Raw genomic sequence first — 16,481 nt, forward strand, 5'->3', positions numbered from 1 at the left:
GGTGTAAGATCTCTGCACCATACCAGAAATATTTTTCATGTCATGGGTTTTTTATTATTTTTATTTCAAGTATTTTATTTCGAAATACTTTGATAAAGCTCAGTATGTAAGATAAGACAAGAAGGACATGTTCTACTCTGCAGTCAAAGCTCAGTTGACCTTCATGAAATAGTCACAGACTGAACAAAGTTTCTTTCAGCAGCGACTCCTCTGATCATGTGCACTGTTTGTCAACTTTCTCACTCCAAGGGGAAGAAAGCCTTGCTGGTGAAGAGAAAATCCAATGTCTCTGTCAGGACAACAGTCTGTCACTGCTCTTTATTCTCAGCTGCAGCTTCGTCCGAATAAGTGATGTATGAATTCGAGAAAAACAATACATTTCTTTTCTTTTTCATCTTTTCAGTCAAACAATAGGCATCAGCCTGACTGTGATTTCGGTGCTCGGATCAGACGAATTCATGAACATGAGTCACGTCTGCCTCCCCAAAGCCTCCAGCTCTCCATTGTTCTGAGCCCTTGAGTCTTTTGGGGAGGGACATGTAAACTGTCTTGAACTCATACAAGGTATAAAGCTGAGAACCCTCAAGCACATGTCGCCTATAGCCTCCCACAGCTCTGTCTATTCTGGGATTTGGGGTTTGGTGGTGAAAAGTATACATTTCAGTTCTTCCTCATGCTCAGCCCTGAAGCTTCAGAAGTATCATATGTCAGACAAGAGAAGCGAAGGTGTGAAAAGCAGATGCAAGAGCGTGTTATTTCACATGTGCCTGAAATGTGGTGAAATATGATTAAAAGATCCCATGATGTCTCAGTTATATTAATAAATTAAGTAGCGTTTATATAAAAAAAGTGGAGCTTCCTTCATGCTTACTCTGGACGCACCGGCTTCATCCCTCAGTCCAAAAACATACAGAGGTTGACTGAGTTCTCTAAATTGTCTCTGGTGGGGACTTGGATGAATGGTTGCGTGTAGTGATGGGTAGATGAGGTGTCATGAAACAGTATTGCAGGGTTGATGAAACAGTGTTCTGGTGTTCAGGGGCCACTAGCTGGTGCTCTTGGTTTAGAAATTATGTATGATCTCATTGAAGTAGTAGTGCAATTCCAAATATTTTACAGCAAACAGTGCCATCTGGTGGCCTCTGAAAATCAGGACACTGTGTCATGAAACCTCATTGACCAATCACTAGGTGCATGTCTCTTTGTGCCCTGCAATGTGTCTCCACGGGTGTGCTTGAAGAAGAAGGAAGGAGATCACTGAAAAATTACTACTACTACTACTGCAAGACTACTTCTACTACTACTACTACTAATAATAATAATAATAATAATAACAATAATATTCATGATAAATATCTTCCATCATTTCACAGCTCGCGTTTTCAATTGCAAGAAGAATGAAAACAGCAGTGGAGACAGCAGCTCCAGAGAATGAAGTCGAAGTGTAACCGTGGAGGTTTATTGACCTCTCAGCCTTTCAGACCTGTTAACCCTGCAAGGATATAAAAGTGAGGGACGACACCACTAAAGAGGAATTTAATAGGCGTCTTTTTGTTGATTCTGCAGGAGCTTTGGAGATTGAAGCGCAGTTGTAAATATCAAGTGGCGTTGACGACATAAAGGCGGAAGCAGGAGTTTTCAAATGGGAGCTCAGCACTGGCGGGTCAGAGGAGCGGCTGGATCACAAATGGCCTGATCTATATTCCGTAAATGGAAGATGAGGAGCTCCAAAAAATGTGATACCAGAAATAAGCTTGTGCAAGTCGACATCAGAAACCAACAAGGTTCTGTCGGGACAACAGTTTGATAGTCTTGAGAAAACAAAAAAATGAGAAATTCAAAAGAGTAAAATAAATTGCTGTGTATTTATCAAATTATTAATTATTCCTGTCTGTGATTTTTATGTTGTCTGTGATTTTTATGTCACGCGTCCTGGTCTGAGAGAACAGATATTTCATCCATGCTATATGTCTTGTACTGTAGCATATTTGACAATAAAGTTACCTACCGACCTACCTAACATAGTATTATTACTCTATTTAAAGAATGAGGTGAAGCCATTACGATGAATAATACACACAACATTTGACAATGTTTGGGGCGAGAAATCACAGTATATATTGACTATGATGAAAAGAGCAATTGCGCAAAAAGTATCATTCATTTCTGGTTTCTTCTTTATGAACAATCTCCAAAGGTGAATGGCAAATAATATTGTGATAGAAACGCATCCCATTTCTATCGTCCCAATCCTAGCATCATTTAAGTGTGTGGAGGAGCAATGAGTTTTTTCTGCTGAAGAAGATTTCAATTAAATAAATAAAGGAATTAAATGCTGAAAAAAAAAATGGAATGATCATTGTCAAGAAGTTAAATTAACAATGGATGTCTCAAAAGAGCGACAATGCAAACACTGGAAACAGATGATGGAGAGTAGAAATTATCGTAAACAATGACAGAAGCAAAGCGGACAGCAAGCCAAGGCAGTCTATCTCAGCTGTTTACAAGAATAATGTTATGGTGTTATGGCCCTTCATATAGTAATTTTAATTTAAAAAACATATGAATAATCTGGATTAGTTGTTTTGTATATTTGTTTATTTGTTTTACAATTGTATTGTCACAATTCTATCTCAACTCCTGAATAAATCTACACTTGACTGGACACAAAACGCTCGTGATGTCTAGAGTCATGACACAGAGTCATGGCTTTCAGAGGCCACCAGATGGCACTGTCTGCAGTATAATGTTTCAACAAATTCAATGAAACCTCAGCTCATTCCTAAACGAAGAGCGCCATCTAGTGGCCCCTGAACACCAGGACACTGTTTCATCAACCCTGCAATACTGTTCCATGATGCCTCATCTGCCCATCACTACAAAACACCTCATGTGTCACCTGAAACGACCTACAACAACTCAACACAAGAATTCGGTTTCTGATGTCAACCAGAAGTCTCTGTCAATCATTGCAGATGAAGACGGCGCACATGGTGATAGAATTAAGGGCAAGTCCAGCGCTATCACCCGAACGGCCGCTTCGCTAGAAGCAGGCTAATCACGCGATGCAGGCGTTCTTGATGAAGGGAATATTCAGCATTAGTGGAGCCAGATAAGAGCTGGAGTGGGTAATCGGCTCGCCCAACGTCACCATCGCACCACTATAAAAAACCCGTGTCAGAACCTGCCTGCAGTATAAGAGCAGCATTAGGATGTTTCATGGAACACAAAGGGAGTCTTTCCGTAAGAACTGCCACCATGTAACAAACAACACCTAGTGTGGCTGAGCAGAGGTGGTGGAAACTGCTCAAGACACAAATTACAGGTGCTGCTTTTTGGGCTGCTGCCTGGGCTGTTCTGTAATTACCAGTGCTTTGTGATGCCTACAGGTACATAACAGCACACTCACAATGAGCCGCTGCCAATGCGGAGTCGCGCTGGTTATGTCACCGATGAAGGTGTCTCCTGCATGAAGCTCCGAGTCGGCCGGCAGATTATCACATCCCAGTTGCACTTCTGACATCTGTCGCTAGAGACGACTGAGACCACCTTTAACTGCCTGGTATGTTCATGTGCACGGAAATGGACTTTGATCTGGGCCTGTGTCTTGTGAAAGCCCCATGAGTCAGAACTGTTTGCCAACGTTGCCAACGGTTGACGTTAACTATTGGGGTGATCCAGCGTCACACTTCGCCATATAGGAAAGGGTCCAGCTCCTCGACACCGCTATTCCCATGGGCTACATGCTACACATGGCTCTCCCAGAGACACCCCTCCTGGAAACCTGGAAGAGGTTTGAAGTTGGGTAAAAATAAATGAAGTTCCCCATTTCTATTCCAGCCAAAACAACTCCGTGAAGAAGGAATGCCCCTGAAGTCTGTCCAGACAAGACAGCAGGGATTAAAAACAACAAGGAGGTGAACGTCTAAATTGATTAATGCATCATCTTTGTAAGTTTTATTTGCATTACTTCACCACTACAAAGTGTATCACCTCTGTATTCACCACATAGGTGTGAAGTAGCTATATCGACGTCTGCTATCTGAATGTGAAATACTGACATAAAAGGATTGCCCTTCTGTCCTGTAAGGAAACTCCATCTCTTCACCTGAGCGTCATCTTTGTCAACAACACATAGAATTTGTTAATACATTGGTAATACACTTCCTCAAACATTATATATTATCCTGTCTCCAGTATTTCATAGGTGAAACTACAGATTGCATTTTTGATAGACAGTCATATATAACGACAAGAGCACACTGAGCGGCTCCATGAAGTGTCAGATATGAACAGTTTTGGAGTCATATCAGCTAAATCCAAGCAAAATCACTCCCTAAAAACTCCCATGATTTCTGCTGCACTCTGTCATATCGCTCCTTTGAACCGCTGCAGTGCTCATTAAGGATTTCTGTGTGATCTCTGGATCTGGAGTCACAACAAGTATGTAGCAAACTTTGAGGTTCTGCTCTACTTTCATCCAGCCACAGAGTAGTTTGCAACCATGTTTAAAAGGTGAGGAGAGGAACCGTCTAATGAAAAGTGAATGCTTCAGTGCCACCCGGTGATGCTCACCTTAAATATAGACATGCAGCAGAGAGAGTCACATGACAATCTCTGTGTCATATCCCATCGCTGTTCCACATTTAATTTGATTGTGTAGGGTCACCATGTAATCTGGGACGTCCCGCCTGCTCACAGTGTTTCTTGTGTGGTTTACCAGAGTAAGCTGAGGTGGGATTAGTATGTTTGTGACAGACGGGTCGGACCTTTGATTTCATTTCCATGGTCTCTCATAAACCGCTGGCTGCACTCTTAAACAATGCAACTTGAAAACACATTTTAACAAGAGAAATTACTGCGGCAGGTTGAAGATAATATTTCTAAAACGCTAACACTACTTAATGCCAGTTCCTTCAACTGCATCTTATATCTTTTGCAAATAGACAAGATAAATCCATCACAAAAAGTCAACCGGAACAGGACCACTTCAATACAAGGGTTGTGTCGACTTGAAAATTAAGGTCAGGCGTTTGAGCTTTGTATTGAAAAGACAGTATAATTATTAGTACTTTTACTGACTGACATGGTGCATAACATCCCATCAACTTTCAGCAACGTTTTGTTTTTGTTTTTTTACTGCAGCAACCGACCCAAAACTAAAAAAAAAAACATCTTATTCAAATTTTCCAAAAGAAATTAAAGTCTCTAGTTTCAATAGAAAACAAAATTGGATATTGTTTCATACATTGTAATGAAGTCAATAATCCCCTCATTTATTATTTTTGCACTGCACGAAGCCTTGGTTTAGTCATTATATCGCTTCATATCCCAGTCAGACCAGAGCTCGGGTCTCTTTTTTAACAAACTGCATAGTAAAATTGTAAATTAATGTCTGTGGTATAATACAATGTTAAAACCATCCAGTTTTATAAATTACAAGTAAATTAAAAGTAACAAAATGTAGTACATTGTTGCCACATCAATGACAATAGAATGGTTAAGACTAGTCCAAAAACGAACTTAAAACAATGTCAGTGTTAAAATGATGTCAATTATTGTGCGGTGCCCACGTTGGTTCACTGGGATTTTTGAAACGGAATCCCATGCTCAGTGGTCAAAATTCAATTTCTCATGGTACTCAAATGTGGGCATGTTCACCTAGACGATAGGCAGAAGGCATTGGCAACAACTCCTCACATCTTACTTCAGAGTCTCTCGATAGATAGATAGATAGATAGATAGATAGATAGATAGATAGATAGATAGATAGATAGATAGATAGATAGATAGATAGATAGATAGATAGATAGATGTGTTATTAATTCATAGTGTTGCAGGATCTACTTTCCTTCAAGCCATAGAATGTTTATATAATGAACACTCAATCATTTACGCATGAAGTGGTCTTTGCCCTCTCACCCTACCTGGGTAGTCTGTGTCTGCAGTCAGCAACACGTGCTCACAAGTCCAAGTTTAGCCGCATGCTTCCTCTTTCCCTCTGATCCGTCTGCACCACCGCTCTTTGAATCCAACTCACTAAACAATGCTCCTCATTCACTGTTGTGTTTAAACCTCTGTCTTCTTGTCCTTCTCTCCTTCTCTTCCTCAAGCTCGCCTCCCACCGCTCCTCCTCCTGCTCGTGAACAAACACGCCATGAATCCACCTCCGAGGGTTGGACTCTGATTTCAGCCCCCTCTGCTCCCTCCTGACCTGCTCGCTCTGACAGATGGGAGGAGAACGGTGGAAAAAAAGGAGAAAGGACAGGGAGAAAAGGACGGGTGTCACCTTACATATTGTCAGGAGCACAAGAAAAGAGCTTTGTGAGTTCTTTTTATTTATTTATTTATTTTACAGCAGTGGAATGTCAGTCTTTTAGACCTGAAAATGGAGTGTTGAATACTCCCTGTGATACTGTTGAACCATCGCTGAAGCTGATGGACCATGTTTATATTCATCTGTACAACACACACACACACTCTCCGCCTCCCAAGTCAAGATACTGTTTCTAGTAGAAACAAAAGTCTGTTTTATCACATTCGCTCCTTCAAAACATTCTCAAATTCTTCATACCTGAAAAGGAGTTTGGAGGAAAGCAAGGTCTCTCCTTTTAAAATGTTGCGCAAAGATGTCAATGCGACCCTGAAGCAAGTTTCTTACAAAACAATTGAAAGAGGATTCAAAATAGAGCACTTCACTTCATCTTAGTAGGTGCTTTTTTTCATGTTCTTGGAACTTCAGACTTCAGAAAGCAGTGTTAATCCTACCCCAGTCAAACTCACAGACGATTCATTTGCTCTGGTTCACTGGGTTGGATTATGCTCACCCTCCAAAGCATTTGGCTCTTTGTTTTGAGAATGAGATCATGAAGGATCCGTAGATCATAAAGGCTCAGGCTGGATACAAATCCCTCCACCACTCTCCTATAAAGGCGATCTAATCTAATCTAAAGACTGTTTTACATGATGAACAAGCGCACTCAAGGCAAGAGGATGCATTTGTACAAACAAAATATTTTCAGCGAACTATGACTTTTTTGATCCACAAAAACTCCTCCACATTAACTAGGTTAATCATCACAGAGGTGGTGAGATAATTACAAAGCGCTAAGAGCTACTGAGTTTGACGTAGGCGGAGCAGAAACAAGTCACTGCCTGTCAAAGTCAATACTTGTCCAGGGGATACAAGTGAGACTGACGCTGCTCTGCTTTACTTTGTGAAATCCTTTTTTTTTAACCACCTTGAATCCGGAATTGGAGCTGGAATTATTTCTTTCATGCATTAGAGGATGTGACGACAGTTCACCGCACATTATTTGAAAGGATGTTTGAGAAACTTTTTAGCTTTTTAAATCCATACTATGTGCTTTAGTTTCCTGAGTACAATAATATTCCCTGCATATCTACCAGAGCAACAGCCGCAATAGAGTTTTTCAGTGTAAATATGCTGTATTACTGTTATGTTGGAATCTTTTGGTATGAAATTATTGCTGTTATTTAGTGATGGGTAGATGAGGTATCACGAAACAGTACTTCAGGGTTGATGAAACAATGTCCTAATTTTCAGAGGCCACTAGATGGCGCTCTTGGTTAAGTTTAATTGATTTAGTTGTTCAAGTCCAAACATGTTACCGGTGCCACCTGGTGGCCTCTGAAAATCTGGACACTGTTTCATGAAACCTCATCCACCCTTCAATACTATGTCATGGAACCTCATCGACCCATCACTAGTGAACAGAATAACTCCAAACACATCCAGCGCGTTTGCCACGCCAAACTGGTGAACTAAAAGTGTGAAAAGTTGTTCTCGACATTCACAACATGAGTTCTTCACCCAGCATGCAACACAGGGTAAAGCAAAACACTGGTAACAATGAAGCTGATGGTTTTAACCTTTGCCCCCATTAACATGTGAAGGGTTAGTACCCACCAGCAGCATCATACAAAAGCAGGTTCTTGGGTATTCAGGGAAGGTTTTGCAGGTCGGCATTAAAACCACAACAAAGCGCACTTCTTAACTCATGAGCTTTCAAGTGAAATGTCGTCACTGGGACGCTCCCAGACAAAAACGCTGTGCTTTATTGCCTCCTGTTGTCTAGCATTGGAAGTATTGGGTGACAGTCTTCCAGACGGAGTAACAACTTAACACTTGCATGTTTGTTCTGAGGTCAGAGGTTAAGTTTACAAGCCCACGGAGGGGGGTGCAGGTGCTGAGTGGCAGCAGGGACTGACCACTCTTTTGGCCAAGCTGTCTCTGTGTGTATCTGTTAGAACAGGGGTGAGGAGTTACGTTCCCCCTCGTGCACCTGCTGAACCCCCTCTCAGATAGCAGTCGTCTGAGCTTCAGACTGTGGCTAAAAATGAATTATCTGCTTTCAGCAACAACTCAGCTGACTAATCCATGTTTATATATAACACTCTAGCCGGAAGTGAATGATGAAATCCCTAAAAATAAAGATCTCAAAGGGCAGTTCTCAATTCACAACCAACACCACGTAAAACACTATATATACTGTTTGGTTATCACATTAACCTGTGACAATTAGTAGACAGTAAATATCAACTTAATTCTGGACTTACGTTGGATCCCACTCAAGAACACTCAAGAATTTGAATTACTATATACTTGAACAAAAAAATAAAAACGATAAACAGATCCAAATGCAAAACCTCTAGACACATTTTACTTAAGGATGAGGAAGTGCTACTGTCTATCAAAACCACATGGAGGAGCATGAAAAGTTCAAACATGCACAGCAGATTTTCAGACATTCATCTCGATTCCAGCTCAAAATTGATGTTACAGGCTTGAAATACAGGATGATCTGTTGCATCACTGCCTGAACTTCTCATGGCTGGTTACTCCTTCATCACTACTGCCACAGGTTTCCCAGGACTGTAAATCGCACACAGTTCTGCAGCAACAATTCTTATTATTATTTATATACATTCACACTCTGAACAAAATTAAATAACAATGTACCACAGTTAAATATAGTATATATAAGACCTGGAAAATACATACATAACTGAGAGATTCTCATGGAAATTGAGACATAAGAGCCAGACAGAGGTGTGTTATTTTATGCTGGAACAGCAGAGCGACTTTCAAAATGTGAAGTGGAGGATAAGAATTTACTGCATCTCAAACTGTGTAATGTGCTGCCCTCTGGCTCTGCGCTGCCCACACACACTGCGCTATAAATGTACGACAATCAATTCTCTCTGCCTAACACACAGAGACACACAAACAACTGTGTGTTCCAGCCTACACCTTCCAGATTGATGCTCTCTCACACACATTCACATCTGCTACTGGACTGTGAAGAGGGTACATGTTCCTACTGAGTGTGTATTATAAGGAATTGTTGCCTGGAGTGACACACGTACAACCTTCTATCCAGAGTTTTTTTTTTTTTTCAGGTGAGGGAGACTCAACTTTTTCCGAAACAATATTATCCCGAAACTTCGATCTGCTGACCGGCTTTATTGCAATATGTGGATCTAAATATGGAACTGAATAACCAGGCCTCACTATACGCTTGACACAAGCCATATAATAATTGAAACAATTACAAGGAATAAATAAATAAATAAAAACTGTTCAAAAAATGAAAGCACATGAAAGTACCACAGTCATACTTCAGTATGAAGTTTGAATATCGATGCGTCGTTTTGAGTTCATTGACATTTGATCTTTAAGGTGGTCACTGGAGATTTCATGGAGAAAAGTGGTGGGAATAAGAACAATGTAAAGAAGGGGGGGAAAGAGTAAGTCACAAGTACGATTGTGGTTTGACATGTTTTGGGAAAATCTATCTGCCACCACCAGCGCCAGCACACTCACTGAAGCAGCCATCGATTCACTGTCTTTGTTTACATGTGTCCATTCATTTTGATGTCAAAGAAGTCAAAGGTTTGAAAGGACAAGTGGATATATCTTCTGAATTCCGGTGCGCAAATATGAGGAGGGACAAATGAAGCAGGTACGCCTATGATTCTGTCCCCAGGGGGCGCCACACCCACTCTTGGGAATAAAAACTAATTAAACAACCCACCAACCCCATCAGTAGGTCACATGACCTGTAATGATCCCCATGTAGCCAACCATGAGCTCGTCTCAGAGGGGGGTCACAGGTCAGCAGATTAGTAGGGAAAGGTATTGTGGCCAAGGGCCTGTAGGCCACATGAGGTCACATCCAGAGTGGGAGAGGTCACGCGTTTCCTCCGTATCTAGCAGGTCATCTGGAGCCTGGAGGTTTCATTAATCAGAGATGTGTCACATTTACACACACTGGTGCACACGTCCGCCTACGCTGTCACCTTGCATTATCCTCCGAGTCCCATATATTAAATATTTTAAATGCCAATAACCATTCTCAATATTCATGAATCTAGGAGTTCTGTGACCAGCATCTTAGAATGCTGCCTGAGGGGAGCCTTCTCGATCAGTCGTGCAAATGCACCCACGCACGTATCAATAGGTAAGATGAAGTTCAAGGGAAAGTCTTGCTGTCTGCCAATGACCACTGCATAAACACAGACCTTGCATTCATGTCTGAAGGAAACACAACGGATCACTCTAAATGGCTCGCACTAAAGTGGATGCCATCGCTACTTCACCATCGCTCTATATCTCTCCCTGCAGTCCAGAAAAATTACCTGAACAATTAAATATTCAGAGAAGGCGTGACAATGTTTTGTTTTGTTTTGTTTTCACAGTTGGATCTGGTTTCTTGACAAAACACCTCCTTCTGGGGACCTTGTGCTATTGTGTGAAAATGTTTCCAGTCCCCACAAGGTAAAGCTTCACTCTAGGGATGAAGACTACAAAATAACTGGGTCATTATAAGTGAGTTCAAGTTTGGTTCTGAGACCTGGTTAAGGTGAGACATGAGTTTTAGATGGCTAGGTTTCAGGTGAGAGGCTGGGGGAAGTATTACGGCACTGAAATGTCCTCACAGGGTCCTCACAAGGAAACTGGACCAGAGTGAAGGCATCATCAAGATCCACAGCTGATGTGTCACATTGACTAATATATACACATGACTTGAATGCGAGCTTCAACTGTTGGCAGTGCATTGAATGTTCCTACTGTGTATATATATAGAGAGGAATAATACTCATCTCATAGCTGTCACAAGTCTGTCAGATGATAGTGGTTAGATAGTGGGTAGAATCAAAATCAGAAAACAGAAGGTTTCCTTTCATTAAACTCTATTCAGTTCACAGTATTTTTTAAAGGTCTTTGAAATAGTGAGGCGTGTCGTGACGTTCCTTGCTACAAAGAATGAGCTATGTAGAGCATCTCTAATGGCGGATGAGCATGACATGAAAATGCTTATGATCTATATGAAGCATCTAATTCTTTGAGCCTTTTAGGAAGCAGCCACTTAGATGCACTATTGATCGGCTCTTATTACTTGAGAGCTTCTATGAGCTAAAAATGGACCAAAAATGTTTAAAGCCAACATTAACTGTTTCCACTGCAGCTCACTTGCAAAAAGAACAGAAGGTCAGGGAGAAGTTTTTTTTTGCTTGTCAGGAGTTATATCTCTTCTGCAAAGATTCAGGAGCAGCCAAGCATCATGTGCTAGACCTGGTGGAGTATTGCACTTGTGGTTTTGATCAAACACCGGCACAAAGATACTTGCCGACAGTCTAATGAGAGACGAACAGCATATGTGACACTTAAAACAAGAAACATAAAGAAAAAAGATCTTTTGTTCCTCACCAGGTTCTTGGTTTGAATTCCCTGAGAGGGAGAAGTGAAGATCCTTGGAGTGGCTTTTCAGTTTCAATTGACAAGAGAAGCAATGAGAATAATCCAATCTGTGAATAAACAAACCACAAGACCAAAGAAAATGTGCATTAAAATACTGAATTTTACAAACAGCAGAAAGATTTCACATGGATTTCTGTATTTCTATTCGGATATGCATGGTCTTGGATTTACTGTGTAACTGATCATATTTCAGATTTCTTTGCAAAATATTTACATGCACACTGTATATAAAGAATGTATGAACATATTTACAGTGCAGCGGTGGCCACTAAAACTTGAGTTTGTTTCAGTTGAAAGAGGAATCAGTTCGCATGTTTGTTTTCCTTTTCTTTTGAAGTGGAGGAGGTGGGCGGTGCACAAAGGTCAAGTGGAACATTGGCAGTAATCACATTCCACCACTAATTATTTGTTCAACCAGCATCACTAATGTTGTTATTTTAAGAGGAAATTATATATCCAAACTGAGTGGATGTAAAAAACACTTCTTTCCCTTTGCATTGTTGGTCGAACAGTTGCGTCCTCCTGCTTGGAGGGAACACAATTTTAATAACCAGATGCAATTTTTCTGCAGCAGATGTTGCTGAAATATAACCCCGATAGCTGTCTCGCAGACATATGGACAACAGCAAAATGCACAGCGACCTAACAGCGACAAAGCGCTCAACACAATCAGTACAATCAGTAGAACTTGTGATTTTGCAAAAGATGATCAGATACTTGCACTCACATTGATTGAGTTCTTAAAACTCAAACGTCAACGTCTGCAGCTTGATGCACATAAAAAAAGTAGAATGTGGAATGCAGATGTTTTGGCTGCCGTGTTGTCAGGTAACATCAAAACAAAATAAAGTGACGTTCAGTTATTTTTCTTTTAGTAAAAGACGAAAACCTGTGAATAAGAGTTGCAAAGATTTAAGTAGACTATGGCAATAGCTCAGTTATGTCCGACTGCGGTTTACATTCAGGGGACGGAAAGTCACCTTCACCTTCTTCTGCCGCTTTTCCAGGGGCGGCTCACGGAGGCAGCATTCGGAGCAAGGAAGCTCAAACTTCCCAATCTCACGCTCCCCTTTTCCCTCACTCAAGAACAAGACCCCGAGATACTTAAACTCCACCACTTGGGGCAAGAACTCTCCACCGACCCGGAGAGAGCAAACCACCTTATTCCGGTCGAGAACCATGGCCTCAGACTTGGAGGTGCTGATCCTCATCCCGGCCGCTTCACACTCGACTGCAAACCGAAAGATCTACCGATGGAAGATGAGACTCTCTTGTCTCAATATTACAAGAATGATAGATGTCGAGTGAGAAAAGCAAAGAGTCGCACTTTTGTTCACCGACGTGAGCCTCAACTAACTTGGCAACCAGGCTAACGGTTGCTAACATGGAGGTAATGTTGTCTCCTTAAACCAACGAATCACGTCCTTTAATGTTACTGCGAGAATAATGATAAAAAAGGCCAGAGTGAAGAAAGACAAATCTGCACATTTGCAGATCATTGTCGCCCGGAGTTACGAAACACAGCTAACATCAGGTTTGCTATGTGTTGCTGCATCAGGTTTTGTGTATTCCGATGAAGGGAAATTCCAATTTCTCCCCCGCAGTCCGACTGAGCTGCTGCATTTGAAAAGTCCAAACTAACTGTTCTAACGCAGTAATTTGGTATTCTGAACCTTCCAGTAGCTGCGCTCAGTGTTTTATCATATATGTTCTCAGAGACATTGTTATATGTCTTCACGCTGGTTGGAGTGGAGCTGTGTTCATGTAAAATTATTATAATGCTACATTTAAGCATTATAAATAAATAAATTGGAACATTTGAAGCTGTTAGATTTATGTTCTTGCTACAAGACAGACTTTAGTATGAACCTTTTATTGTGCTGCTATTCTTAAAACACGAAATGATGATGACTCGACTTGATAAACATGTTTACAGGTGATACTATTGTGTTTTCTGGTTGTGAATGAATTGTCCCACAACACCAAAGATTGACATCTAGACGTCTGCCTACCGTTAAGTGTGTGTGTGGGTGGGGGAGGAGGGGTTGGTATTAAACCCCAGGAGGCCTCTCACTTATTCTTTATTTCTGGTGTTTGCTTGCTAACTGGACCTCGTAGTGGAGACAACAGCAGACATGATCTCCTTTTATAAGTGTCGGGTGTGGCATGAACAAGGGGAGGGAATGTTGACCATAAACACACACTGGAGACGAGCGGATCCGACAGACCACCAATTTTATCGGCTTTGGTTTTCTGTTAAACACTTCTTACTGAAGAGGCACAGTTACAGACGTATGTCAATATACTTGGAGCACACATATCAATAAATCCATCTATAATTCAAGCATGCAATATTTGCTTTAAATTAAGACCAGTTAGATCAATTCTGTCTGATCTGAGTACTGTGTCGGACTATGGCAGGGCTATGACAATAAAGTTGAAGGTCAAAGTAAATTTCTCTCTATTGAATGCTTATAGCAGGAATCACAATGTCGAAACACAGTGTCATATCAGGCTCTCTTAATGATGGGAGGCTAATTTCAGCATGAAGGATCTCATCTGGCTCATTAGAAAGACTTTATCTTCAACCTATAGGCACACTTCCATAAATATTTTGGAAGTTTACAGCATAATTGTAAATATATAATAGAAAACTGCATGTTAATCTCTTGTCAATTACGACATGCCTTTGAAACTGTCTACATTTTAAATCACAAATGAACAGAATTCTGAGCCCACAACTTGCATTTAAAACCTTTGTGATCCACATAAAATGACTTGGTGGGCCAGCTTTGGCCCCGGGCCTCGAGTTGGACAGGCTTGATTAAGCTTGTGGTCTGATCGTCTGCAGTTGAAAAATATTCTCCAGGTTCCATATATACGGCAGAACAAACAACAAACAATAATAGAGCACGATGACATGTTCTATTGGGTGACTACAGACCATTTATTTATTTCTTTTACATGTCATTGACTTCTGACTTCAGATCTGGCTAAGTGATCGTCGGACTCAGGCATTAATTCAATATTCTCAACAGCTTCTAAAACATATTACAACAACACGACAGATGAACCTGCAATAAGCACAGTTAACACATGAGGCTTGAATTCTGTGACAAAGGTTCATCAAAGGACACAAACCACCAAATGAATCGATTTCAGCAACATCCCTTATTGAAAGAGCTGTTCAACCTCTTTCATAACATCACATTTTTTGAATATTTTCCCATTTTAATTTTTTTTGGACCAAGTGCTGGTTCTGGCTGTGATACTGGATTGCACTGCTTTGAGAGACTCAGCTGCCACTTCATCATGACTGTCATAGCTGCCTGGACACACAACACAAACACTATATTTTTTCTGCAACAACTTCTCCATAAGCGTTCCTTCATCTTTGAAAATCAGGGAGATGCAGATTACAGGAAAATGCTGGACGAAGGAACGTGTGAGGTTTGTTTCACACGCACTTTCCACTTGTGACCCCATCAGATGCAGCTGGACACACTTCACGGTTTGGGTAGATGTCTCCACACAGCTGCATCGCACCCCGGTGCAATCTCCGACAGAGCAGAGCAAACCCACTGATTGTCAACAAGAATGTCTTCTCTGTGCTGAGTTCATGGACAACATGTGCTTAGATCTACTCAGTGGTTTCACCTCTTCATCAGACAGGACTTCATGATGTACATGTTGGAAGATTCATTTACTGTAGTACAGCTGTAGAGTTTCTATGACGCCTCCCGTTGCCGTAGCCATGCGAGCTCAAGCTACGTTGCACTTGAGCCACTGAACTCCTTGCATCTCCTCTTCTTCCAGCAATGAACCACAGCTGTAACTAAACATATAAATACAAGTGGTTGCTGCGGCAGATTATATAGCATCTACTAGTGATGGGTAGATGGGTGGGTGATGAAACAGTGTTCCGAGGCCTCTAGACGGCGCTCTTGGTTTAGAAATGATGTGTGGTTCGGTTGAACTAGTCCAACCATTTTTCAGCAGACAGTGCCATCTGGTGGCCTGTGAAAATCAGGACACTGTTTCATGAAACCTCATCTACCCATCACTAGTTGTAACTCACAGTTACAGCTAATGTTCTTCTAGTGAGACCAATTTTATTTAGAGTGAATGAGAGGCATTTTCACATAAGATCTCATCACACTCTGACTATTTAGTGTTTGCATCTTATATTAGGGCAAATGAGAGTCTGGCCAAAAGCAATGCACACTTATAATATTGGTGCGACCAAAGTGTTGAGTGTGTGTGACCTCAACATTTACGTACAGTCACTTGAGAATCACTTGTTATTTCCTGGTTATACAATACATCCATCGCTCACACACAGCACGTGTGGGAGTGCAGGAAGAGAGGTGAAACCTGAGTCACATCCTGCACAACCATAAAAACACTTATGTGAAATGGAGGAGTAGCACCAGTATCTTAATGGACATCATTCTGGAACATTCCAGTCCAGCGACTGAGCACCTCTCATTCCCCGGCAAGAGTTGAGCTAATGTGAACTCTCCCTGGATTTCTCCTGAAGGAATAACACGCCCTCAGCCTGGTTTGTAAACCGGGTCCCGATTTCCTCACGTCACGTCAAGCGTTGTTAGATTATTCCGATGGTTTTTCACTGCATTCTCATCTAAATGAAGATTAGATTTAGGTCATGAAAATGGACTGCTGACAGAAATCTCAC

At 41.2% G+C, this 16,481-nt stretch overlaps 1 protein-coding gene across 4 annotated transcripts in view; it reads right to left on the minus strand.

Annotated features, from left to right (window-relative positions):
• The window catches only part of large2 (LARGE xylosyl- and glucuronyltransferase 2), a 42,196-nt gene that overhangs the window by 14,586 nt on the left and 11,129 nt on the right, over positions 1-16,481 (minus strand). For 3 of the 4 annotated variants that reach the window (XM_053854032.1, XM_053854031.1, XM_053854029.1), the window contains exons 1-2: positions 6,575-6,767; positions 5,928-6,223 (exon numbers count right to left, since the gene is read on the minus strand). The gene's annotated coding sequence lies outside the window, so the exon portion shown is untranslated. Of the gene's footprint in view, positions 1-5,927; positions 6,224-6,574; positions 6,768-11,734; positions 11,833-16,481 lie in introns of those variants that run through there. The other variant, XM_053854030.1, reaches the window with a different exon arrangement.

The sequence above is a fragment of the Synchiropus splendidus genome, chromosome 1, assembly GCF_027744825.2.
Source record: "Synchiropus splendidus isolate RoL2022-P1 chromosome 1, RoL_Sspl_1.0, whole genome shotgun sequence".
Taxonomy (NCBI): domain Eukaryota; kingdom Metazoa; phylum Chordata; class Actinopteri; order Syngnathiformes; family Callionymidae; genus Synchiropus; species Synchiropus splendidus.